We start from the raw sequence: 25,937 nt of genomic DNA, 5'->3' as shown, positions 1-25,937 counted from the left end.
TGAGCAGCAAACAGACCGAGTGACAGATGGGCCCTCCTCTATAGTAGCTCTGTGCAGGTGGCCTTGTCAACCATTATGGAGGTTCTGAAAGCCATAACTGGAGTGGCTGTGTCTCAGTATGGACTAACCGCCCCGCTAACCTCGGGGCACCATCAGTGGCATAGTGAAACTTGAGGGGCTCCCCTGCAAGGTACATCAAGGGCCCCGTGGGGGCTGTGGAGGCCTGTGTTACGTCACTGGTCCCCTTCCATTTGGGATGGGTAATACGCATCATGATGAGGGCATGATTCAGGGAAAACAGTTTTTCCACATGGGTACTCTCAGAATCCATTTGGAGTTGAGTCGTGAATACCCACCCTGGCAATGAAGGGCATGCTAATGTATCTACATCTTTGTAGCTGCACCTTAAGTCCATTGCCCCAAGACCTCTTTATCACGAGAACAATTTGATAATAGCTGCATGTGGCTAGGGAAAGTATAACTTAATTTGAATGAGCGCTGCTTGCAAAGAGGGCTTGACAGTTGGGTTTCATGTCACTTGCTTAGCATAAAGCATGTGTCATGTTCATGGACTTTAAAACTAAATATAGAATTCCCTCTGATTACCTTTTGTGGTGTTGATGTCTATTGAATCATCTTGGACAGTCTTTAGTAATCGCCATCGCTTATCGAAGCTATCTTGCCATTGATATTAATGAAATAAACCAGAAATCTTCCTACATTTCCACAGTCTGCTTATGGTGCACTGCTCTGCAACCGAATGCATGGCTTATTAGTTTACACCAATCTCAACTGGAGCATTGGTGAGCTCCCAGGCAAGGAATGCCCTAACAAGGATCTTGCATATCAGTAGCATTTTGACTGAATAACTATTCTATTAAAAAAAACAAAATATTTAGAAAAATTGTTTTCTGTAACTGTATTAAAACATGTTTAACCTAATCGAATATCCTAGAGCTGATGTCAATGATCAGATCACGATACTTCTGAAAGTCCTAAAGGCTTTTTCAGTAATACATGGTATGTGTAAGAAAAACAACTGAATATCGACCTTTAATTGTCAATGATTATTTGCCAGACTTCACTCACAGGATGCCTCTGACCGATGACTGATTTGCCCACATTTCATTCACACTTTTGTTTCTATTTTACGTTGAGAGCATAGCATGTGAGTGCGGCTGCTTGGCCTGCATAACCTATTTTGATTTTTTTTGGTTTCACAATTAAAATAGCCATATGTATAGTTTACCTATGCCAACCCCTTGAAAGCAATAATATCTTAGCTAGTACATTACTTGAAATGGAACAAAGCATTTTATCGGTAAATCTGCTTCACATCTGCTTCACATACTCAACCAATTATTATGAGAGAATGATGAAGTACTAGAATAAATATAAATGTCTTGGTATTTGCATCCATGCAGCTGCTAAGTACAAACACAAGGTGAACTGGAAGGTGATTAAGATTCAACCTGTGTAAAACTCACAACATGTACGCCTGGTCTTAAAGTGAATGAGGAACGGCAAATCTCATACATCCAAATAGGGTCCTGTATATTAAATAATGTATTTGTGATGGATCTGCCAGGGAAGAAATCCTTTTAGAACAAGAACCCTCACTCACCTGAATGTGACATGCTTCATCATGTGGTTCCCTCTTCATACCAGAACTGAAAGGTCCATGGTGTGGGCTACAAATCCCCTACAGGGAGGAGCTGAGGTGTTTTCAAAGATGAGCAGTGAAGTGGGGTCAGTGAGTGACAGAGTGCAAAAAAGTAATGGGAATCTAGAAGTATAATTATTATTCCCTGCTATGGCACTCTCCTGTGTTCCCATCGGTATTCCAGGATGGGATTTGTAAGCAATGGGAAACTGGAGGGATAACCCATTTGGGGATCCCTTTAGCCAGGACCGTTTGTGCTCTTTTTCAGAATTACAGCAAGGTTTCTGATTACCTGGCCAATTGTTTTTCACATATTTACAGTTAAGGGACGGTTTGTATAAAGAGGATGACTTTTCAGGGGAGCAAATTCCCCTTCTGGATTTAATTTAATATAAGGGTGGTAGGATTGGGCAGCTGCATGGAGAGCTGAATGACAGGGCAGTGGATGATATGGACTTGCAGGAAGAGAAGTGGGGGGCACGATTGGGGATACCAGATGTAGACGTTTGGGCATCAATTGAGGTGGCAAAGAAAGTATTATTAACAGCAGCATTGAAAACTCAGCATTTTAAAACTATCTTTAATTTATATTATACACCAGCCAAATTGTTTAGCTCGAGGAAAAGGAAGGATGATAAATGTACCCAATGTGGGGGTATCTCTGCCGATCTGGTGCATATGTTTTATAGCAGCCCAAATTTGCAGGTTCTAAAGGAGGGCATTGAAGATTGGTAAGATAAGATTTTAGGAGTGAGATTTCGTATCAGTCCTACACTAATGATTTTTGGGATAGGTTCATCATTTTCTGGGACTGTTGGGGAGGTCTAGTTTATGTATGTATCGATTGTAGTGGCGTCCTTGCTGATTGCGACTATATGAAAAGATAGTGAACCACCCACAGTACAACAGTGGTTTGCCTGACTGTTTAATATGTGTAACTTTGAGGTGCTCTATTGGATTGTGAGAGGAGGCGGCGAGTAGACGTGGAAGGAAGATGTGGTCTTCCTTGAAGGTGTGGACAGATGGCGCACTCAAAGTAGCCTAGCCCATTCCTATGCCACTTGTTATTGTAGGTAAATAGGTTGGAATTAATTTTTTCTTTCTCTTTCTCTTTTTGGCTCCCATTAAATGTATTGATAGAATGATTTTGTAATTGTCATTTATGCTGTATTCCTTTTTTTTTCCTCCCCCACCTCCTCCTCAATACTGGGGAGTTCCATATCGGTCAGGAAATCCCCATCACCGGGGAGCCCTGGGGCAAGCTTACTCTGATAGGGCCCTGTGTAGTACTGCAGAAATTGCTCATTAATGGCACACTGAGTATACACTGCGTCACCTCCGTGGTCCCACAACTCCAATATCGACGTCCCTCTCCTTGCTGAATTGGCCAGCCACACCAGTAGCGCTCCAGATTTGTCTCGGTCGGCATGTGCCCGAGCAGTGTAGGCCTTATAGTCAAAGCATCGCACTCGTTCTATTTGTACCACTAGGGCCACGCGAGCCGCAAGAATATCGTCCTGCTTATCAGGTTGTTCCGGTCTCTCTTTCTCTACATCTGTAAGGTTATGCTCTGCACTTTGGACATCCTGCAACAGCACCCTCCGCACTCCCACCACCTCCCCAATGCAGCGCCCTCTGACCACCGCCTTAAAGGCGTCCCATTCTATGAGTGGACTCGCCGCTGACCCAGTGTTGACCCTCCAATAATCCTCTGTCACTGCACCTATTGTGTCCCAGAACACTGGGTCTTCCAATGCCTCCGGCCTTACTCTTCAAGTAGGAATAGCGGGGCGACCCCACAGCCAATTCAGCGACACCAACAGCGGATTGTGATCCAATATCGTTCTAGTTAAGTATTCACTGTGGACAATTCCCCATGTACATCTGGCGAGCAGCGGATCGAATCTAGGTGAACATGTAAGTCATTCAACAAAAAGAAATAAGAGTAGTCCTTATCCCCTGGATGAGAAGCTCTCCAAGTGTCTGTCAATCCCCACTGCTGCTGCCATGCCCTTCTTGCCGCTGCCAGCCTGGTCGCTGGGGCATCTGCAAGAGGAGGATGCGAACGGTCCAGGTCAACGTCCGCAGTACAGTTGAAGTCTCCCCCAAGTAATACCGACTCTGTCAGCATGGTCGCCAGCTGCCCTGAGAGATGTGCAAGAAATGCGGCTTGATCTATGTTGGGGGCATAGATTCTGCCCAACACAATGTCCCTACCGTCAAGGCACCCTGCAACCACCACGTACCTTCCGTCCAGGTCAACCAGCTGTCCAGTGCTCTGAAATGGGACCACTGCACAAACCAAATCAATGTGCCCCTTGCAAAGGCCGAATAAGCTGTGCAGAACACCTGCCCCCGCCATCTACATTGTAGAGCCAACCCCTCTTGTTTTGTGAGATGCGTCTCCTGTAATAGTGTGATCTGCACCCCTCTTCTTACAAGGTAAGCGGGTATCTTATGGCGAAGTGTCATAGTGTGCATCCCCCTGACGTTCCAGGTCATATATTTAATACCTACGGTGGATCCCATAGTACTTTCTTCAGCGTCTCCACATCCTGATACCTCCCAGCGGCATGCCTGACACCTATAGGAACCCCGTCAACCCCTTGAACTCCCCAACTCCCACTCCCCAGGACAGATACAATCGAACTAGCTCCCATCCAAATTAGTGCAACAATCAACTGATCATTAAACACGGTGAGGCGTGTGCTGACCCCATAGGACCCAGAGCCCTCCCGGCTCCCCGCCCGTATCAAACAGGGGAGCCCCCATCTACAGCTCGTGTCTGGTGCCACTTTACCTCCTCCCCCAGAGTTCGGCACATTCAGGGGCCAGTATCTGGCGCCAGCTTAGTCACTGTGTTCCTTTGTTGGCAATAAATAAATTAAAATATACCCCCCAAAAATGGTATATGAGCAAGCAGAAAACATAGCACACTTCAAGTAAAGCCAAAAGGTGACAGTAGCAAAAAATTGTAGGAATAATATATAACTCAGATATACTTACGAAAGATAGTATTAATACATGGTTAAGATGAGCTACTGAAAAGGGTACTGAAAGAGGCTGTCTCCTTTGTATCAGACTTTTTGTATACAAAATCATGAAACTTTTTAAATGTTCAAGGTGCAAGATTTGCTACTAAGTGTGAACTGAAATGTGATAGTGGACTCCTGACTTGAACAAAATCTTTATTTTCCCTAAAAAATTTTTTTTAAAAAAGTTAATGAGTCGATGTACACTACTAAAAATGTTGCATTTTGATTGACACCTAGCTGGTCACTATCTACCCATGAGATTGATAGCTAGTACTTGAGGCAAGCCTCATTGCAGTTTCAACCCACACTTCTTTATGCCTTCTTTCCCTAACAGCTGCCTGTGAATATTGCAGAGTTTTAATGAAGAATTGGAATGTTCACCTAGCTTAGCGAATGTGCCAGAAGCGGGAGACATGTTGCTTGAGAAGACATATTTAGAATCTTTACATTTCCTGTGCAGAAGACTGAATATATACACAAAACTGTGTCTTACTCCTGCTGCTACAAGTTCCCAGAATAAACAAGTCCCTAATAACTTCCATTTCTGTAGAAAATTGGATTATTGGTTGAGGGGGATGGAATACCCACTCAAGCAACAACTGTAATCAATGTCATGGTGAACTACAAAAGTCACTAATTTAACCTATGCTTAATCCTTTAGTAGCTTGGCACAAAAGCAGCCAGACTTAACTTAATGACAAAATCCCAACTTAATTTAGAAAAATAGGATCAATTTTAATAAATAAAATAATACTAAAACATAAATTAAATCCAGAAGAACTGGAGTAATGATTTGTAAATGTTTTAGTGAAATCTAATGACTAAAACATCAAAGCGGCAACCACGGGTATCTGGTGGCAGGGCAAAGTCAAAAGTTAAGGCCGACCATAATGGAGCATTGGTCGGATTCCTTGGTGGATTGGGATTGGTTTCAGTTTACCTACAGATTTAGAAGAAATTTTGAAGAAAGGTCCAGGAGAAGTTAGAGTTTAGTGGGGTAAGGTAGCAGGTTGGTCTGAGGAGAAGTTGTTGTCATCGGGGTGTGGTAGACGAAGTTGCATTGAAGCCGCCGCCACCGATGGTTGGAGAAAGCTTTGAGGAGTAGAAGCCAGATTTCTGGGCTGAGGAGGTTGTCATCATTGATGCGGATTTAAACAATAGAGAGAGACCCCTTGTTCTGACCAAGGGAATAGGGTACACTTCACAAATTAAATAAATTGCCACCCAGCAAAAGTATGCAATGCTATCTCCACCAATAGAAGATTAGAGTCTATCTATTATCTTTCAGCACCCCCACTAATATTGGTCCTAATGCACTGCACCGTATTGCTAACACAAACTAAAATTAACAATTATACACCTCTATATTTACAAAACATGTTTTATTAAAAATAAATTAATTACATTAAAAGTGATTCCTCATTCGTAGTAGTTTAAAAACATTCACATAACAACTTCTCTTACAATTCCTATACCTATATTTCATAAATACAGTTTATACCAAATTCCCCACGGCATACGAGACAACAATCAAATTACACAATTATACATAAAGAGAAAGGGGGAAAAGAGAAAGAGTTCTTTAGACAATACACTTTGTCATTTCAATGACATATCCTAGGCAACTAATTTTAGGACTCAGCCTGGTTGCGTTTGTACTCTTGCTAATACAGAACTGAATCCACTCAAGGATTATGTCCACCAAATTTGCGTCAACGCGTCTCGATGGTTTTTTATAATTTCTCCATCTTTGTCAAGACAGTGTTATTTTTTCTCCCTCTTGATTCTTTATAGTGTCCTGCATAGAACAAACATAAATTGACATTTGTTTTTTTCTAATCAATATCTCACTTGTTACAACATTACTTATACATGTTGTTCCTAACTAATGGGTGTTACCCTTTTGACAGCATTTTCAAACCTAGTTGCTTTTCTTCTATCACAACTCATTGGGGTTAACAAATCATACTCTCAATCTATTTAATGAACCTGTATAAGCGATTTTATTATAGATAAAAACATGTCTACCCTCAGCCTATCATACATATACCCGATGTCTTATTCATATTTAAATTCATAAACATACATTTCATTACATGAAATTTAGTAACCACAATACATGCAAGAGTATTCTTCCCAGAACGTATCACTGCACTGTTATATAAATTCCTTTACCGTCTCATAGTGGGGCACTCAAACCTACCACTCCTCACTATCAGTGAACAATTTTAAACCAGATCTTGATCCATACGATTTTTATGTCTATATTGTCACTCAGGAGGCAAAAGTTCAGTGGGCTCATTTTATCCCTTCCACTCTAAAAGTAAAACCATACAAACTGGGTTCCTACCTCGTTTTGTTTTTTATTGTTTTTTATATCTTTTGCAGTCTCATGGGATTAGATGTACCACATTAAGATCTTTGGATGTGATTTGTATATTTAGGTCTATGTTTACGGGGTAATTCTGATGCTCCTACAACAGAAATGTTTAAAAACGCTTGTTACATGAATTCCTTTCTATTTCTTAAACTTTATGTTTGCGCACTCAACTTCTATTATATTAGCATACCTGGTTATTATATGGCCCTTGAATGTGGGACTCCTGTTTGTCTCATCCTTATCACAATTTCTTTTTGAATTTTTGAATCCTACCCCAAGGGTCAAAAGGCAAACAGTCCTCTTGTTCCGCGTTGCTAAAAATACAAAGCGGGAAATACATTGGGATAACCAAGCATGTGGTCTATTTTGTTCTACAACTCACTCTCTTTTTTTTATAAAAAATGTTTCTCTTATCTCTAAAAAAGCCCTTTTAATCTATCTGGGTTCACAAGGGCAGAGAGATGAAAAACCAAATGTTTAAGGCAAGCAACTCTGTTTAATGGACCACCCCTTTCCCAATATACCTGTTTGTGGAGCGGTGGGACCTTGCGTGAAATTAAAACCGCTGACTCTATTTATGAAAGTATCCCTTCGCATACGCCAACAATAAAATAAACTAAACCAACTAAACAGACCTCATGTCTCCCGCATTTCTACGCTAACACTCGTGGATGCATTTCTTACCTACTATTCGGCAGCGGTTCGCCTCGGGGTGTGTCCTTCCATTCGTATAAATTGACAACTTCCCCTCCTGTAACTTCCATTTAAGTAGAGGAACCTCTTTTTTTATTGGCTGTCTCGAACTTCCCTACACACGTGACCTGCTTGTACTGACTCTGTCATTCTCAACCTGGAGGTACAAAAGGGGGTGGCGATGGACGGAGCATCAGAACCTATCAAACACTCACACCCAGTCAACAGATCTGGGTTTGATCCATCACCGTTCTTTAGCCCACTCTGCCACCCCAGTTCAGACATGGCCATATGCAAATCAGTCTGACCCTGTGCCTCATGGGAACAGTCAGGCCACAACTGCCAAGCCATGCCTTTCCTGGACCGGAAACAAGCTTCCTAGGACCGGTTTCTGGCATTTCAGCCGTCTTCAGCCAGGCTTGCTTGAATCCAGTGGCAAAGTGAGCAAGGGACTCAACGTCTGAGCATACCCTGCCAACTTATGGCAAACAAAGCGGTACATAAGGGGGTGGCGATGGACGGAGCATCAGAACCTATCAAACACTCACACCCAGTCAACAGATCTGGGTTTGATCCATCACCGTTCTTTAGCCCACTCTGCCACCCCAGTTCAGACATGGCCATATGCAAATCAGTCTGACCCTGTGCCTCATGGGAACAGTCCAACCCGAACTGCCAAGCCATGCCTTTCCTGGACCGGAAACAAGCTTCCTAGGACCGGTTTCTGGCATTTCAGCCGTCTTCAGCCAGGCTTGCTTGAATCCAGTGGCAAAGTGAGCAAGTGACTCAACGTCTGAGCATACCCTGTCAACTTATGGCAAACAAAGCGGTACAAAAGGGGGTGGCGATGGACGGAGCATCAGAACCTATCAAACACTCACACCCAGTCAACAGATCTGGGTTTGATACATCACCATTCTTTAGCCCACTCTGCCACCCCAGTTCAGACATGGCCATATGCAAATCAGTCTGACCCTGTGCCTCATGGGAACAGTCCAGCCCGAACTGCCAAGCCATGCCTTTCCTGGACCGGAAACAAGCTTTCTAGGACCGGTTTCTGGCATTTCAGCCATCTTCAGCCAGGCTTGCTTGAATCCAGTGGCAAAGTGAGCAAGGGACTCAACGTCTGAGCATACCCTGCCAACTTATGGCAAACAAAGCAGTACAAAAGGGGGTGGCGATGGACGGAGCATCAGAACCTATCAAACACTCACACCCAGTCAACAGATCTGGGTTTGATCCATCACCGTTCTTTAGCCCACTCTGCCACCCCAGTTCAGACATGGCCATATGCAAATCAGTCTGACCCTGTGCCTCATGGGAACAGTCCAGCCCGAACTGCCAAGCCATGCCTTTCCTGGACCGGAAACAAGCTTCCTAGGACCGGTTTCTGGCATTTCAGCCGTCTTCAGCCAGGCTTGCTTGAATCCAGTGGCAAAGTGAGCAAGGGACTCAACGTCTGAGCATACCCTGCCAACTTATGGCAAACAAAGCGGTACAAAAGGGGGTGGCGATGGACAGAGCATCAGAACCTATCAAACACTCACACCCAGTCAACAGATCTGGGTTTGATCCATCACCGTTCTTTAGCCCACTCTGCCACCCCAGTTCAGACATGGCCATATGCAAATCAGTCGGACCCTGTGCCTCATGGGAACAGTCCAGCCCGAACTGCCAAGCCATGCTTTCCTGGACCGGAAACAAGCTTCCTAGGACCGGTTTCTGGCATTTCAGCCGTCTTCAGCCAGGCTTGCTTGAATCCAGTGGCAAAGTGAGCAAGGGACTCAACGTCTGAGCATACCCTGTCAACTTATGGCAAACAAAGCGGTACAAAAGGGGGTGGCGATGGACGGAGCATCAGAACCTATCAAACACTCACACCCAGTCAACAGATCTGGGTTTGATACATCACCGTTCTTTAGCCCACTCTGCCACCCCAGTTCAGACATGACCATATGCAAATCAGTCTGACCCTGTGCCTCATGGGAACAGTCCAGCCCGAACTGCCAAGCCATGCCTTTCCTGGACCGGAAACAAGCTTCCTAGGACCGGTTTCTGGCATTTCAGCCATCTTCAGCCAGGCTTGCTTGAATCCAGTGGCAAAGTGAGCAAGGGACTCAACGTCTGAGAATACCCTGCCAACTTATGGCAAACAAAGCAGTACAAAAGGGGGTGGCGATGGACGGAGCATCAGAACCTATCAAACACTCACACCCAGTCAACAGATCTGGGTTTGATCCATCACCGTTCTTTAGCCCACTCTGCCACCCCAGTTCAGACATGGCCATATGCAAATCAGTCTGACCCTGTGCCTCATGGGAACAGTCCAGCCCGAACTGCCAAGCCATGCCTTTCCTGGACCGGAAACAAGCTTCCTAGGACCGGTTTCTGGCATTTCAGCCGTCTTCAGCCAGGCTTGCTTGAATCCAATGGCAAAGTGAGCAAGGGACTCAACGTCTGAGCATACCCTGCCAACTTATGGCAAACAAAGCGGTACAAAAGGGGGTGGCGATGGACAGAGCATCAGAACCTATCAAACACTCACACCCAGTCAACAGATCTGGGTTTGATCCATCACCGTTCTTTAGCCCACTCTGCCACCCCAGTTCAGACATGGCCATATGCAAATCAGTCGGACCCTGTGCCTCATGGGAACAGTCCAGCCCGAACTGCCAAGCCATGCTTTCCTGGACCGGAAACAAGCTTCCTAGGACCGGTTTCTGGCATTTCAGCCGTCTTCAGGCAGGCTTGCTTGAATCCAGTGGCAAAGTGAGCAAGGGACTCAACGTCTGAGCATACCCTGTCAACTTATGGCAAACAAAGCGGTACAAAAGGGGGTGGCGATGGACGGAGCATCAGAACCTATCAAACACTCACACCCAGTGAACAGATCTGGGTTTGATACATCACCATTCTTTAGCCCACTCTGCCACCCCAGTTCAGACATGGCCATATGCAAATCAGTCTGACCCTGTGCCTCATGGGAACAGTCCAGCCCGAACTGCCAAGCCATGCCTTTCCTGGACCGGAAACAAGCTTCCTAGGACCGGTTTCTGGCATTTCAGCCATCTTCAGCCAGGCTTGGTTGAATCCAGTGGCAAAGTGAGCAAGGGACTCAACGTCTGAGCATACCCTGCCAACTTATGGCAAACAAAGCAGTACAAAAGGGGGTGGCGATGGACGGAGCATCAGAACCTATCAAACACTCACACCCAGTCAACAGATCTGGGTTTGATCCATCACCGTTCTTTAGCCCACTCTGCCACCCCAGTTCAGACATGGCCATATGCAAATCAGTCTGACCCTGTGCCTCATGGGAACAGTCCAGCCCGAACTGCCAAGCCATGCCTTTCCTGGACCGGAAACAAGCTTCCTAGGACCGGTTTCTGGCATTTCAGCCGTCTTCAGCCAGGCTTGCTTGAATCCAGTGGCAAAGTGAGCAAGGGACTCAAAGTCTGAGCATACCCTGCCAACTTATGGCAAACAAAGCGGTACAAAAGGGGGTGGCGATGGACGGAGCATCAGAACCTATCAAACACTCACACCCAGTCAACAGATCTGGGTTTGATACATCACCGTTCTTAAGCCCACTCTGCCACCCCAGTTCAGACATCATGCAAATCAGTCTGACCCTGCAAATGGCCTTGTCTGAACTGGGGTGGCAGAGTGGGCTAAAGAACGGTGATGGATCAAACCCAGATCTGTTGACTGGGTGTGAGTGTTTGATTGGTTCTGATGCTCCGTCCATCACCACCCCCTTTTGTACTGCTTTGTGCGCCATAAGTTGGCAGGGTCTGCTCAGACGTGAGTCCCTTGCTCACTTTGCCACTGGATTCAAGCAAGCCTGGATGAAGACGGCTGAAATGCCAGAAACCTGTCCTAGGAAGCTTCTTTCCGGTCCAGGGAAGGCATGGCTTGGCATTTCGGGCTGGACTGTTCCCATGAGGCACAGGGTCAGACTGATTTGCATATGGCCATGTCTGAACTGGGGTGGCAGAGTGGGCTAAAGAACGGTGATGGATCAAACCCAGATCTGTTGACTGGGTGTGAGTGTTTGATTGGTTCTGATGCTCCGTCCATCACCACCCCCTTTTGCACCGCTTTGTGCTCCATAAGTTGGCAGGGTATGCTCAGACGTGAGTCCCTTGCTGACTTTGCCACTGGATTCAAGCAAGCCTGGCTGAAGACGGCTGAAATGCCAGAAACCGGTCCTAGGAAGCTTCTTTCCGGTCCAGGGAAGGCATGGCTTGGCAGTTCGGGCTGGACTGTTCCCATGAGGCACAGGGTCAGACTGATTTGCATATGGCCATGTCTGAACTGGGGTGGCAGAGTGGGCTAAAGAACGGTGATGGATCAAACCCAGATCTGTTGACTGGGTGTGAGTGTTTGATTGGTTCTGATGCTCCGTCCATCACCCCCCCCTTTTGTACCGCTTTATTCTCAACCTGGAAGCAAAACATTTGATTTGCTCTTTTTGCCCGAGACTAAAAACCATACGGTTTTTTATTGTCTTACTCGTTCTGTAGTTGATATTTACGTTTGTGTGTAACAAGTTCTCATGTCCTGGATGTACCTAGTCGTACATTAGTGGGCTATTGTGGATAAACAATAATTGTTTCCCTGTACCATTATGCTACGTATATGGCTAACCATGGCACCTAACTAGATCGGTACTATCTTTTTGTTTACAGTTACTTATATAATCATTGATGGGGAGCCTGTCGCGGTCGAGCCCGGTGAAGATTTTTACCTTCAGACTTAAACAACTTTTTCAAAGTTGAAATCTTCCAGTGGGATGAAGTTGGAAGCTGTAACTGAAGAGGGCTCAATGAGGCTGGATACTGTCGGTCAAAGGTCCCGCTGAACAGGATTGCTGCTGTGGAGAAAAACGTAGAAGGAGCTTCCGCAAAGTCAGGCCGGCCAGTGATGCACTTTGGATGGATCGAGTGGCAGGTTGGTCCTGTTCTTCGATTGGATCTTCTGGCACTTTTTGGAGAAAGTTTTTCCCAACCTTTAGAGCTAGACAGGTGCAGCACTTCTAACATCACTTCCAAGATTACAGGACATGGGGGGGCACCATTAGAGGTGTTATGACACAGTCCAGCAGAGACATGATTTTGGGTTCTAAGTCTCTGGAGCTTGCTTCGTCCCTGTAGCTCACACAGGTGGCCAGTCAACTAGCCTTTGGAGTCCCCTGGTAGTCCTGGACTCAAACAGCAGGATAGGCCTCTAATAGTAGTGCAATCTTCTGGGGAGCAAGGTAGGCTTCAAGCTGCAGGTAAATCCTCTGGTAGCAGCAAATCAGTCCTCTGGAGAACAAGGCAGGCCTCCAGCCATAAGGCAGTCTTTCGGGGGTCCAGGCTGTCCTTCTAAAGACTTTGACAGACCCAGTGCATATAAAACTTCAAAACACATGTCCTACTTTTTAAATACAATACATCCTGCCCTATTGACTTTTTAGGGGCTTCCGTAGAGGTGACTAATATGCTTTAAAAAGGAAGGGTTCGGCCTGGAAAAGGGTTATATTGTGAGGTCAAGTTGGTAGTTTAAAACTGCACTACAGGCTGCAATGGCAGGCCTACAATATTGTGGTACTTTAATGGGTGGCATAATGAGTAATGCTGGTTCATTAATACCAATAATAGAATTTAATTCACATGCCCTGGGTACTCGCAGTACCATTTTACTAGAGAGGTATCAGTAAATTAAGTGTACCAGACTGGTGTAGGCTAATTTTACCATGTTTTAGGGAGGGAGCACAAGCATTTTAGGATTGGTTAGAAGTGGTAAAGGGTGCATAGTCCAGATGCCAAAACAGTTCAGAATATAGGAAGGGTGATGGCAAAACATTTCAGGATGACCATAAAGAGAGAGCCAAGTCCAACACTTTACCTCACTCCTGCCTTGAAAGAGTCCCAAACAACCCCTCCTGAAGCACTATTCCTATGTAGCTCCAAGAATTTAATTATCCTCTTTTTCATATGTTCTATATAGTTGGGGTTTAAGGAGCAATTTCCTTTTGAATGTCCATTGGCCAGGACATCATCCTGCCCCTACCCCTTTGAGTTCTAAGAAAAGTGGGTTGCAGGAGAAAATGATTCTAGATAACGGTTTAATAGCAGCCTTACCGACCAGCCCTTAAGGCACTAGGAAGTAATCTAGTTGGACATACTTTTGGTGAGGATGTGAAAAGTAGGTGTAGCCTGGATCTGGAGCATTCAACCTAGTCCATATATCAACCAGACCATGGGTTTTTTAAAATTGTGATAGTGCCCTGTAAACCCCAGGTTTCCTACCCATATATTTAGCCACCTGTTTACTAATACCACCAATATCCAAATAAACACTGAAATCCCCACACACTACTAACTGTGTAGCCCATGCCGCCAGCTGTTCCCAAACCACAGCTTCCTCCAGATTAGAACCATAAGTAGAACAAATAGTAAGCTTGCCACCTGGAGTCTGACACTCCATGATAACCCAACAACCATGTTTATCCGCTAATTTGCACCCCAAAGAATCGAACCCTCTTTTAGAAAATATTGCTACCCCTCTAGTGTGGACCGTTTGTGAAGTACCTGCCATCAGGATATAACCCCTAATTTGAAGAAGATCCCTCTTATTCTAAGATATATGAGTGTCCTGATCACAAATTGTATCCAGATGCCACATATGAAGCATTTCAGCCACTTTAAACCTTTTGTCCCGATCATTTAGCCCACAACCATTAACTGAGCATATAGACAATTTGTTAGCATACATCATGTGACATCTATGTAATGGCTAGGCATCTGATCACTACCACATAGTTTAAATTTCAACAAGCTCCATTGCTTAGCAATTCATAATTCTTCCTGATCATGCTCCTTTTTTGATTCCCCCCTTCCTGAGCCACCCTAATCCCTCTAAATTCCCCTTCCACCCCCTAGCTCCCCCCTTGCCCACACACCCCACCCACGTGAAGCATACAGACCACCCATTGGTCTGTATTAGATGAGTGATCTCTCACCGTCAAAACCTGGAGCACCAAACTGTCCTAACTAACCTTAAAGAAAAAGAAACCTGAGATCCTAATCAAGCCAAGATAAAGATAAAACCAGAAAAAAGCCCCCTTAGCCATGATTAAGTCCTATAGAGAAATACACCCAGAATAAAGAAGAGACCCATCAAGTTAAATCCTGCCCAGTCTTTATATTCTTTTCCTCCCCGACTATTATCTAGTGCCTACAATGGCTAATTGTCTACAGACCCTGAAGTGAAGACAGTTGTCTTGTTATACCATATAAGCTTGCTGGATTATTCAGGATACCTATGCACCCTTATCTAAGCCACCATCTCCATTCAACTGTGACATGGCAGAAAACTGGACGTACAAAAAGTTCACAGTCACAAAATACTTCCACAGTCAGCTTTGAGTCCATCTGTGCTTTTTCAAAGATCACTTGCCTTAACAAAAAGTTGTCAAAATGTCCCAAAATTGTCTTGGATTTTACTGCCTCATTACCCATCTGCCTCAAAACCATTGGGGCTCTGTGCGCTTTTGAATCTCCTGCGACCAGCTCTATCCCTGAAGCTCCGGAAAAGCCTCATTAAATAAATCTATCAGAAATGCTCTCACGTCTGACCCTTCCACTCCCTCCGCGACCCCGAGAACTTTCATGTTGCTTCTTCTTTGACAATTTTCATGCTCCTACAACTTCCACTGTATATGTATTAGCTGTGCATCATGAGCCTTGGTGAGCCCCTTAGAGGCGGCGATATCAGTTTCTCGGGCTGTAACTCTCTGCTCCAGATTAGCCGTCCAATCTGCAATTGTGGCACAGGTTTTAGCAACTTTCCGCACTGACCCTTGCAGCTTGCGCACCGCTCCTCGGGCTTTCCAATTATCAATCGTGCCAGAACTGTATGATAGGTGAGCTCTAGTGTTGGAGGATTCATGCTCAAAGATTCCCTGGATTTATCATCTGGTAAATGTGCTGCTGCACTAGAATAGTCCCACTTCAGGTCTACTCTTGCCCAAATCTGCTTATTACTCCTCCTGTTAGGCTTCCAAGCCATCAGCAATTCATTAGCTTCACAGGATCCACCTGTGATGCTTCAAATTGTGCTATCCAAAGGTTCCAAGTCCTCCTCCAACCATTCCTTGCTGTTGGATAAAGAGAAGAAACATTCTGCTAAATCAATCAATCAATCAATCAAGCAACTTGTAAAGCGCACTACATGCCCGGGCGGGTTTCAAGGCGCTGGGTGGGGAGGCTGTTAGTGGTCAAAGAGCCAGGTCTTGAGTTGTCTCCTGAAGGTCAGCAGGTCTTCGGTTTGGCGGAGGGGGAGGGTGTTCCAGGTCTTGGCGGCGCGGTGGGAGAAGGATCTGCCTCCGGAAGTAGTTTTCCGGATGCGTGGGACCGTGGCCAGGGCGTGGTCAGCGGAGCGGAGTTCTCTGTTGGGTACGTAGAAGGAGAGTCGGCTGTTGAGATAGGCTGGGCCGGTTTTGTGGAGTGCTTTGTGTGCGTGGATCAGGAGCTTGAAGGAGATTCTTTTGTCGACGGGGAGACAGTGCAGGTTCTTCAGGTGGGGGGTGATGTGGTCGCGGCGCGGGACGTCGAGGATCAGGCGTGCAGAGGCATTCTGGATTCTCTGTAGTCTGCTGACGAGCTTGGATGAGGATCCGGCGTAGAGGGCGTTACCGTAGTCGAGCCTGCTGCTGACCAGGGCCTGGGTGACTGTTTTCCTCGTGTTTGTCGGGATCCGTCTGAAGATCTTGCGGAGCATGCGGAGGGTGTTGAAACAGGTGGAGGAGACTGCGTTGACTTGTTTGGTCATGGAGAGTTTCGAGTCGAGGATGACTCCCAGGTTGCGTGCGTGGTCAGTGGGGGCCGGGGGGGACCCCAGTGATGTGGGCCACCAAGAGTCGTCCCAAGCGGAGGGGTTGGATCAGAGGATGAGGATTTCCATTTTGTCTGTGTTCAGTTTGAGGCGGCTGTCTTCCGTCCAGTCAGCGACGGCCTTCATTCCCTGGTGGTGGTTGGATTTGGTGGTGAGGGGGTCCTTGGTGAGGGAGAGGATCAGCTGAGTGTCGTTGGCGTAGGAGATTATGTTGAGGTCGTGTTGTCGGGCGATGCGTTCTAGTGGTGCCATGTAGACGATGAACAGCGTTGGGATGAGGTAGGATCCCTGTGGGATGCCGCAGATGATCTTGGAGGCCTCGGAGCGGAACGGGTGGAGGCGGACTCTCTGAGTTCTGCCGGAGAGGAAGGAGGTGGTCCAGTCCAGGCCCTTGTTTCGGATCCCTGCGTCGTGGAGGCGCGTGCGTAGTGTGCAGTGGCAGACAGTGTCGAAGGCGGCGGAGAGGTTTAGGAGGATGAGGGCCGCCGTTGTCAAGCAGGATCCTAATGTCATCTGTGGCGGCGATGAGGGCGGTCTCGGTGCTGTGGTGGCTGCGGAATCCTGATTGTGATGGGTCTAGGATGTTGTTGTCTTCGAGGTGTCGCGTGAGCTGGGTGTTTACTATCTTCTCGATGACTTTAGCTGGGAACGGGAGCAAGGAGATGGGCCGGAAGTTCTTGAGGTCGCTCGGGTCTGCCTTGGGTTTCTTCAGTAGGGCGTTGATCTCTGCGTGCTTCCAGTTCTCAGGAAAGGTGGCGGTCTTGAAGGAGAGGTTGATGATTTTGTGCAGGTGGGGTGCGATGGACTTGCTGGCTTTGTTGAAGATGTGGTGTGGTAGGGGGTCGGATGGGGAACCGGAGTGGATTGATCCCATGGTCTTGATTGTGTCCTTGATGCTCACGTTGGCCCAGGTTGTCAGGGTGTCGTGGGCGGTGGGGTGCGGTGCGGTGGGTTTGGTGCGGTGTGGTCATTAGGGGTCGTCTGGGGTCTGAAGCTGTCATGGATGTCGGTGATTTTCCGGTGAAAGAAGGTGGCGAGTGAGTCGCACAGGGCTTGTGATGGTGGGATGTCGTTGGCGTTGGAGCTGGGGTTGGAAAGTTCCTTCATGATGGTGAAGAGGTCCTTGCTGTTGTGTGCATTGTTGTCAAGGCGGTCTGTGAAGGCGGTCTTTTTGGCGGTCCTGATGAGGTGGTGGTGGTTGCGGATGGCGTCTTTGTAGGCAATGTGGCTTTCTGGCGTCTTGTTGCTGTGCCGTGTGTTTTCCAGTTTCCGGCATGTGCGTTTGGAGTCGAGGAGTTCCGGGGTGAACCAGCTGACTCTTCTGCTGGTGTCTCTGTTGGTGGGGTTTTTTTAGCGGTGTGATGGTGTTGGCGCAATCGTTCATCCAGCGTTCGAGGGAGAGTGCACCATCATCCGAGTTGGTGGGATTCATCGGAGGGTTGAGTGCGAGGCTTGTCTGTAGTTGTTCTTCAGTGATTTTTCCCCAGCGGCGGTGGGGGGTCTGTAGGGTGCGGTGGTGTGTGAGTGATTTTCAGAAGGAGAAATGGATGCAGTGGTGGTCAGTCCAGGTGAGTTCGGAGGTGTGGCTGAAGGTGACGTGGGGGCTTGATGCGAAGATTGCGTCAAGTGTGTAGCTGGCGGTGTGGGTCGGCGTTGTGATGAGCTGTTTGAGTCCGACTTTGGGGAGATTGTTGTTCAGGGTGGAGGAGTTGCTGTCGTTGTTGTTCTCCAGGTGATAGTTCAGGTCTCCGAGGAGCATGTAGTCGGTGGAGGTCTGCGCGTGCGTGCTGATGAGGTCGGCGATGGAGTCGCAGAAATGAGGCCAGGGTCCTGGTGGTCTGTAGACGGGGGTGCCTCTTAGGGTGGTCTTGGGGTCTGTGTGGATCTGGAAGTGCATGTGCTCGGCGGTGCTGAGGGTGTCGTTGGTGTTTGTAGAGATCTTGATGGTGTTTTTGTGGACGATGGCGATACCTCCTCCGGCTCTGTTTGCGCGGTCTCTGCGGGTGATCTTGTACCCGTCTGGGATGACTATGGCAATGTCTGGCGCGGAGGCTTCGTTCATCCAGGTTTCGGTCAGGAAGGCGACGTCCGGTGATGTGGTGTTGAGTAGGTCCCAGAGTTCGACGGCGTGTTTGTGTGCGGAGCGGGTGTTGATCAGTATGCATCTGAGCTGGTTGGCTTCCGTTGTGGTGGGTGTCTTGGTGCTTTTGTGGCAGGAGAAGTTGCAGTTCCGGCAGGAGAAGGGGCTGTGGGTGCACCTCGGGGTGACCTTGCAGCAGGTGTGGGTCCTTCCTGGGTTGAGAGCAATGAGGGTCTTGGCGTCGTAGCGGAGGTGGTCGGCCTGGCAGGTGCGAGGGCCAGGGGTTCTGGCGCTGGGCGCGGTCCAGGCGCGGACGGGCGCAGGTGGGCATGCCTTAGGTGCACCTTCGGCCGCGCAGCGGCCGCCATTTATGGAGAGGTGGGGAGAGGGGAGCAGATGGGAGGCGGGAGGCGAGGGACGGGTGTGGCAAATGGGCACGGAGGGGGCGGGGCTGCAGGGGAGGAAGCTGCGGGGACGGAGGATGGGAGACCGGCACGGGGCACCGAGGAGCGAAAGGAGAACAAAAGCAAGGGGCACAGAGCAGGTGGCGATCTGATTACACTATACAGAAATACGGGGGCACAAGCAGAGTGGTGATCAGGTTACACAATACAGAATACAGGGGCAGAAGCAGAGCGGCGAGCGGGATACAGAAAGCAAAGTACAAGGGACACAAAGCGAAGCGGTGAGCGGGATACAGAAAGCAAACTACAGGGGGCACAAGCGGAGCGGCGAGCGGGGGGCAGGGGGCACAGAGCAAAGCGGCGATCATTGTATAAAGTACAGGGGGCGCACAGCAGAGCGGCCAGCGGGGGCAGGGGGCACGGACAGATTCAGGAACAGAGCAAAGGCAGCAAAAGGAAACAGAGCAAAACGAACAGTGAACAACGAACCTAAGGGCCACCACTGGCCACCAGGGATGAGGCGCAGGTGGAAGCCTGCGGGTGGAGGAGGGCCTCGATTTCACCAGCGGTGGCAGCAACAGCGGTCAGTGAGTAGCGGCAGCGGGGGTGCAGGCGGAGCTGCAGCGGAGGGGGGAGCGACCTACCAGGAGGTCAAGTGTCCAGACCTCCAGTCTTAGAACCCACCATGTCACTTGCGCATTGCCTTGGTGTTTTCACAAAAGCTATTCAGTGGTCTGGGAGGATTACAGTGACTATCTTCCAAAATGAATTCAGGAACAGACCTATTGTTGGGCAGCAATTGCTTCCTGTTTCACCTTTCCTTCGCCAATGTTTCTCCCCGACCTTCAGACAGTGCCAAATTCCTACCTATAACATGCTGTCCCTCTAGAGAGCATATTGCACCAGTACTCTCAGAAAGCAATGGTACAATAGAGATATTAGATTGATTTACCTCAACATCAACAGCTGCCTGATCCATAAGCTGAGTTGCTGCCATCCCAATTGACAATAAACCTGCATGTTGCTGCTGCACTCTGGTCCATCACACCGCTCTCCTTCACTTCTGGGATCACTCGAGTATCCCCTGACCACCTTAAAAGATCAACAATGTAGGGGCTGGACACCCTAGGGGCAGGTGGGGGATGTAGAGAGGGGAGCAGGTCAGTCTTCCTCTTGTTTTCACTCGCATCCATTTTTCCTGTCACACAGCGAAAGCTATGTCTGGACGTAAATCCTGTGGCACTCTCACTCCGGCCATTACCAGATGAGGGGTCCTGCCGCTGCCTTCAATTATGGCCAGCAGCCACGTTGTTCGTTCTCTGCCCCATCCATGTAACACCGAATCAGAAATGCCTGGTGAGCCCGGAAATCCGAGTTGTCAAACGCACCAAACCTCAAAAAAGCTTCTTCACCTCGGCGGTATAACTTTTCCCTGCACTGTGTCGCAACCAAACCAAATTATGTCCAACACCGGCCGCAGCACCCGACCGCTTCAAAAGTCACAATCTTGCTTCTACCTCCAGTTGCCTGATTTACGATGGGAATTAGAATTGCTATACTTACGAACAATATTTCTTATATATCATTGAGGACGTTATTCAGACAAAATATCAAAATTACAATATCGTCATACCAAAATATTGTCTCCAAAATATCATCATATGGAATATCGTCTGCACGAATAACGTTGTCAAGTATATTATTTTTAAGATAAATTATATTGATGTTTAAAATATCTTATTCAGTTATATCTTTAAAAAAAATGTAGGGCCTGATTACGAGCCAGACTCACGGTGGCGCATTAGTGGTGGTACACCGTCTGCCATATCACGACTTACAAAGCAGTGCCCTCCTGCTTTTTTTAAAGAGATAGCGAAGGAGGTTAGCCCTGCACTCACAGAAATTTTTAACAATATGTTCAGTTCCGGGACCTTAAGTCCATGTGGAAGGATGCATCAATAGTCAATACTGCCTTTGTTAAAAAAAACAACAATTAAATGACTCTGACTCCAATAACTAGTGCCCGATATCCAGATTCCCACTCCTGGCAAAAATAGTAGAGAAAATTATGGATAGGCAGTTATCACAGTTTATAGAAAAAATTGACTTGCTCGATCCCTCCTAGTTTGGTTTTCGCGTACAACACAGTACAGAAACAGCAAAAATCAAGGCCACCGAAGAGATCAGGAAGGTGATGGATAAGGGGTTCGCTGCCGCCCTCATCCTCCTTGATCTTTCGGCGGCCTTCGATACTGTGGATCATAACTTACTAATAGCGTGGCTGGAAACGCTGGGGTCAAGGGCCTGGCACTAGCCCTGCTGAGCTCCTTTCTAAAGGATAGGAGACAAACGGTGGCACTAGGCCAGTCAAAATCAACACCTTATGTCCTCCATTGCGGTGTCCCGCAGGGCTCGTCGCTTAGTCCGGCACTTTATAACATGTATGTTTCAGAACTTGCGCAGTTGATCCAAGACTTCGGTTTTGAACTCACATCATATGCTGATGACACCCAGTTGGTGGTGGCAGCGTATAAAGGTCAAGCATCCCCATCAATGCATTTTCAAAGCTATATGGTGGAAATAAATGGATGGATGGGTAACCATTCTCTCAGGCTCAATTCCGGGAAAACCAAAGTGGTAATCTTTGGGAATCTGCAACCCAGATAGGATGACCTTTGTTGACCGGCGGAGATGAGGGAACTACCAAAACCAGTCCAGAAGGCAAAAAACCTGGGGTGCTGATCAATAATAGACTCACCTTTTCTCAGCAGACTAATGCCATTGTATCTACCACCCATTTTTCGATCAAGAAATTGAAGAAGATCTTACCATATATTCCTGACGACTCCAAAAGGACGGTAGTGACTACTCTTGTGCAGTCTAAGTTAGATTAGTGCAATGGACTCTACCTAATATGCAGAAGCAATATTTAAAAAAAGCTCCAGATGATTAAAACGCATCTGCAAGACTTCTACTAAATGTCCCTAAGTATGAGTCAGTAACCAAGGAAATTCGAAGACTTCACTGGCTCTCGGTGGCACTGTGCAGTGCATTAAGTTCAAGGCACTATGCTTAGCTTATAAGGCCTTGAACAACACCGGGCTAACATTTCTTAAGAAGCTCTTCTCCTGGTATCACCCAGCCAGACATCTGTGCTCTTCAGATGCCAGACTCATGGAGGTTTCCTAGGATCCAAACCTGATGCTGGGGAAGCTGTTGTATCTCGTACTGCACGGCAAAATTATGGAATAAGTTACCATTTGCTATTAGAAATGCCGGTTCACTTATCACCCTCAGAAAGGACATAAAAACATGGCTTTTTCAAAACGAATTGCTTCAGCTAGGGCTACCTCTGTCTTAGCGCTAAGACACCTCCGGGTATTCGTGCGCTCAATACGTTTTATTAACATAACATAACATAACAAAGTTGTGCCAGTGGTGAACCGCTGCGCCACAACACGATTTTCTGGGCAGGGACTGGCGCAAATTACGAGTTCGTTCATCGCCAGCCTTTCATGAAAAGGCTGGCGGTGGAGGAACAAAGGGGGACCTGCAGGGTTCCAATGGCCGCCCTGCCATGGGGATACATTCGGGGGGACACAACATCTACCCCCACAAAGTTCCAGCATGGCATGGACGTCTCCTTCCATGGCATTCTGGAACTTTATGGCAGTTCCAATTGCAATGCCTGTTTTCAAGGTACTGCCATGGGTACTGCCATGGGAAAGGCCATAGGACCGAATGAGCTGATTACGAGTTGTGAATTTCCAACTCCTAATACGGTCGGCAGTACGTGGGCAGCCTTGCACGAGTTTGGCACAGCGGAGGCAGCTTTGCGCCGGCTCCGCTGAGCCAAACTCATAATCAGTCCAATAGTATAATAATATAGTTGTCAAGTTTTTAAGTTTTTAGTAGTTATGAAATTTTATGTAATTATTTTAGTACCATAGCAGGTTGTGGGTTTATAGGGGTACAGGGTGGGAAATATTTAATTATAATATATTAATAATTTGTTTGTATTCAATATTATTTATTTAATTGTTAAATAATTATGTTAATTTTGCATTTTGTTTTTCTTTTTTAAGTTTTAGGTGCGGGTTCTGGCATTTAAAGGGGTACAGGGTTGGAAGTAGTTTAATTTTAATTAATTCAAATTAGTTGTAAATTAATATTATTTATTTAATTGAAAATTAAGTATGTTAATTGTATCACATTTAACACATTTCAGAGGAACAGATCTTTGAGAGATGGATTAAGCCCTAATTATGTGACTGAAAAGGGTGGACCAATGAATACTAGCCGACCAGATTTTCGGTGCTGCAAGAAGTGTAAAGCCTGTAGCAATAGTATTGACTGTACAACACTTCTTATAGCAAGCAGAGAGAGGGAATTTGCAAATTAAAAAGCCCTTACCTGCAACACAACGTACTACATATATGCACTAATTTACCCTTGCAATAAGCCCTATTGTTCTCGATAAAGTGAGGGGTGGAAACAAAGAACTTGCATTATGCCAACTAGAGTCACAATATATCATTGCCTAGAAACTATGATCCCCTTGGGATTAAATTCCAAGTGAGGAGCTACCAGTACACGTACAATAACAAACTTAATGTAATGTAGATGTGCAATTTGATTTGAAATATGGATATGCTGCCTATTTTTATTGTCTTCTTTTTAACAGTTGTATACATCATTTTTGTAATTATGATTTTATTATTTTTCACATTTCTAGGTGAGGTGTACTTGTTTAATGCAGGCCATGTACTCGTTCAACATATCTGGAATCCTTCACCCACTTGGGCAGAATTGTTTCTTGCGCACATCTGATATTGGACCATTGGTTGGCTTATAACATTGCAGCCATTGAGCTGGTTATTATTAACTGACATTTGGTTCACAGATCAAGGTAGCTAAACCTTATTATCAACTGTATCATATTGGTGCAGATGTGCTATAGGAGCGGTGAACACCGTTCAGAGTCAAACACTAATGTGCAAATATAATTCATGTACATAACGTGATATAAGGTTTTAAAATACTTTATAATATTTTTCTAAGTATAAAAGCATTTGATGAATTGTTATTCTGCTATTGACATTGACTCATGGTTTTAACCGCCCTGCGATGGGTGCATATAGATATACAAAAACCTTCCAGTCATGAAATCCCTGACAGTGCTAAGATGGCCGCCATGGGTTGCATGAATTGTTCTCTATTGGTGTAATTGTCCTTTCACTCTGTTAAGTGCACTTGTGAAATAAATACGTGCTGTTACTGCTTAGCCTTCTAGCGTGACCAAGGCGTAAGCTGAAACGCGTTACTGGTGCAGTCAGTAAAGATCTCTACACTGCAACCTCCAAGGTGTCCTTGTTTTTTTTCTGGAACATCAGGAATTGAGTGTTGTATATTGCAGGGTTGCCGGTACCCTGAGTGAGGACCGCCCTATACAACAGCCTCTATCTATACCAGGTTCTTTGTGAAGAATATATATATATAAATATTCACTTAAAAAACCATAGGTTTCAGGGACGTTATAGTTACTTGGACATTTGCCTCATATAAAACCAGAGAAATTTGCCCGTCATAGTTAGTTGAGCTAACTATAACTTGCGTGCCCGCAATGCACTGGTGATGACATCACATATTACATCACTCATGGCATGGTCAGTGACATCACTCATGACATCACTGATGACATCTCAAATGACATCACTGATGACATCATCCAGTGAATGTGTGTTTCTGTAAAGTTTAAATATTTTTTCATATACATCTATGCCAAGGTCTATTGAAGAAGGAGTGGATGTAGAAGTGCCTGAATGGATTATTTAGTAGATGCATGACTGACTGTATAAGTCACTGTTTGAACGTATGTTACTGAATGCATGGGTTAGTGACTAAACTGTGTGAATGTCTATATTAGTCTCTCAGTTGGTGTGTAAGCAGGTGCATGGGTTGGTGAGTAGCTACATCAGTGTCTATATGGGTTATTGATCGATTGTATGAGTATCTGTATGGGTGTCTGAGTGTCTATGTGGGTGGGTGGGGGGTATCTGACTCTGTGCATAAATGTCTGAATAGCTGATTTACTGGTTGTATAGATTCAAAAGTGCATCTTGGAAGGGCTGTATGGGTAGCTGACTGTGTACAGGTGTGTTGATTAGGGAATTAATGTCTCACTTGTATATATGTGAGTAACTATATATGTTTTTAGACAGTATATGTGAGTGTTGGGGTGTATAATTGATTATACGTGAGAGACAGTGATTGCAAGAGTGTCTACATACAAGAATGTGTACTTGTATTAGTGATTGTATAAGAGAGTAAGTATGTGTTAGTATCTATATAAATAAGGGAGGTGGTGAGTGTATAAATAAGTCAGGTGGTGTGTATATATCTGCATAGGTGAGTACATCGGTGTGTGATTCATTTTTGGCATGACTGAGTAGATGTATGAGTAACTCTATGGATCAGTAGCACTGTGTGAATGTATGTATATGTGTATGAGTGGATATTATGCTGATGTAATGATGAGTGACAGCATGTATGAGTGAATGTATGAGTGTATGTCTAGCTCACAATATATAGATAGGAATCAGTGGATGGGTATCTAGTACGTGGTATTGGTGTGTCTATGGTTTCGAAAATGGTAGTCTGTAGTTTAGAGCACGTGTATCAAAGGTTATATTAGAGTGTGAGGAGGTGTTTCAGACTATCACGTGGATGATGTAATCAGTGATGTCATCAGTGATGTCATTTGAGATGTCATCAGTGATGTCATGAGTGATGTCACTGA

At 46.1% G+C, this 25,937-nt stretch overlaps 1 long non-coding RNA gene across 1 annotated transcript in view; it reads left to right on the top strand.

Annotated features, from left to right (window-relative positions):
- LOC146821429 (uncharacterized) overlaps positions 1 to 24,377 on the top strand; it is a 40,112-nt gene extending 15,735 nt beyond the window's left edge. The window contains exons 3-4 of the long non-coding RNA XR_014963171.1: positions 12,463 to 12,724; positions 23,874 to 24,377. This is a non-coding gene — a long non-coding RNA (uncharacterized LOC146821429). The remainder of the gene's footprint in view (positions 1 to 12,462; positions 12,725 to 23,873) is intronic.
- Positions 24,378 to 25,937: the final 1,560 nt, after the last annotated feature.

Source organism: Triturus cristatus, chromosome 6 (assembly GCF_964204655.1).
Source record: "Triturus cristatus chromosome 6, aTriCri1.1, whole genome shotgun sequence".
NCBI classification, from domain to species: Eukaryota; Metazoa; Chordata; class Amphibia; order Caudata; family Salamandridae; genus Triturus; species Triturus cristatus.
Note: the sequence above shows the minus strand (reverse complement) of the source record. Positions and strands in the feature narration are given on the sequence as shown.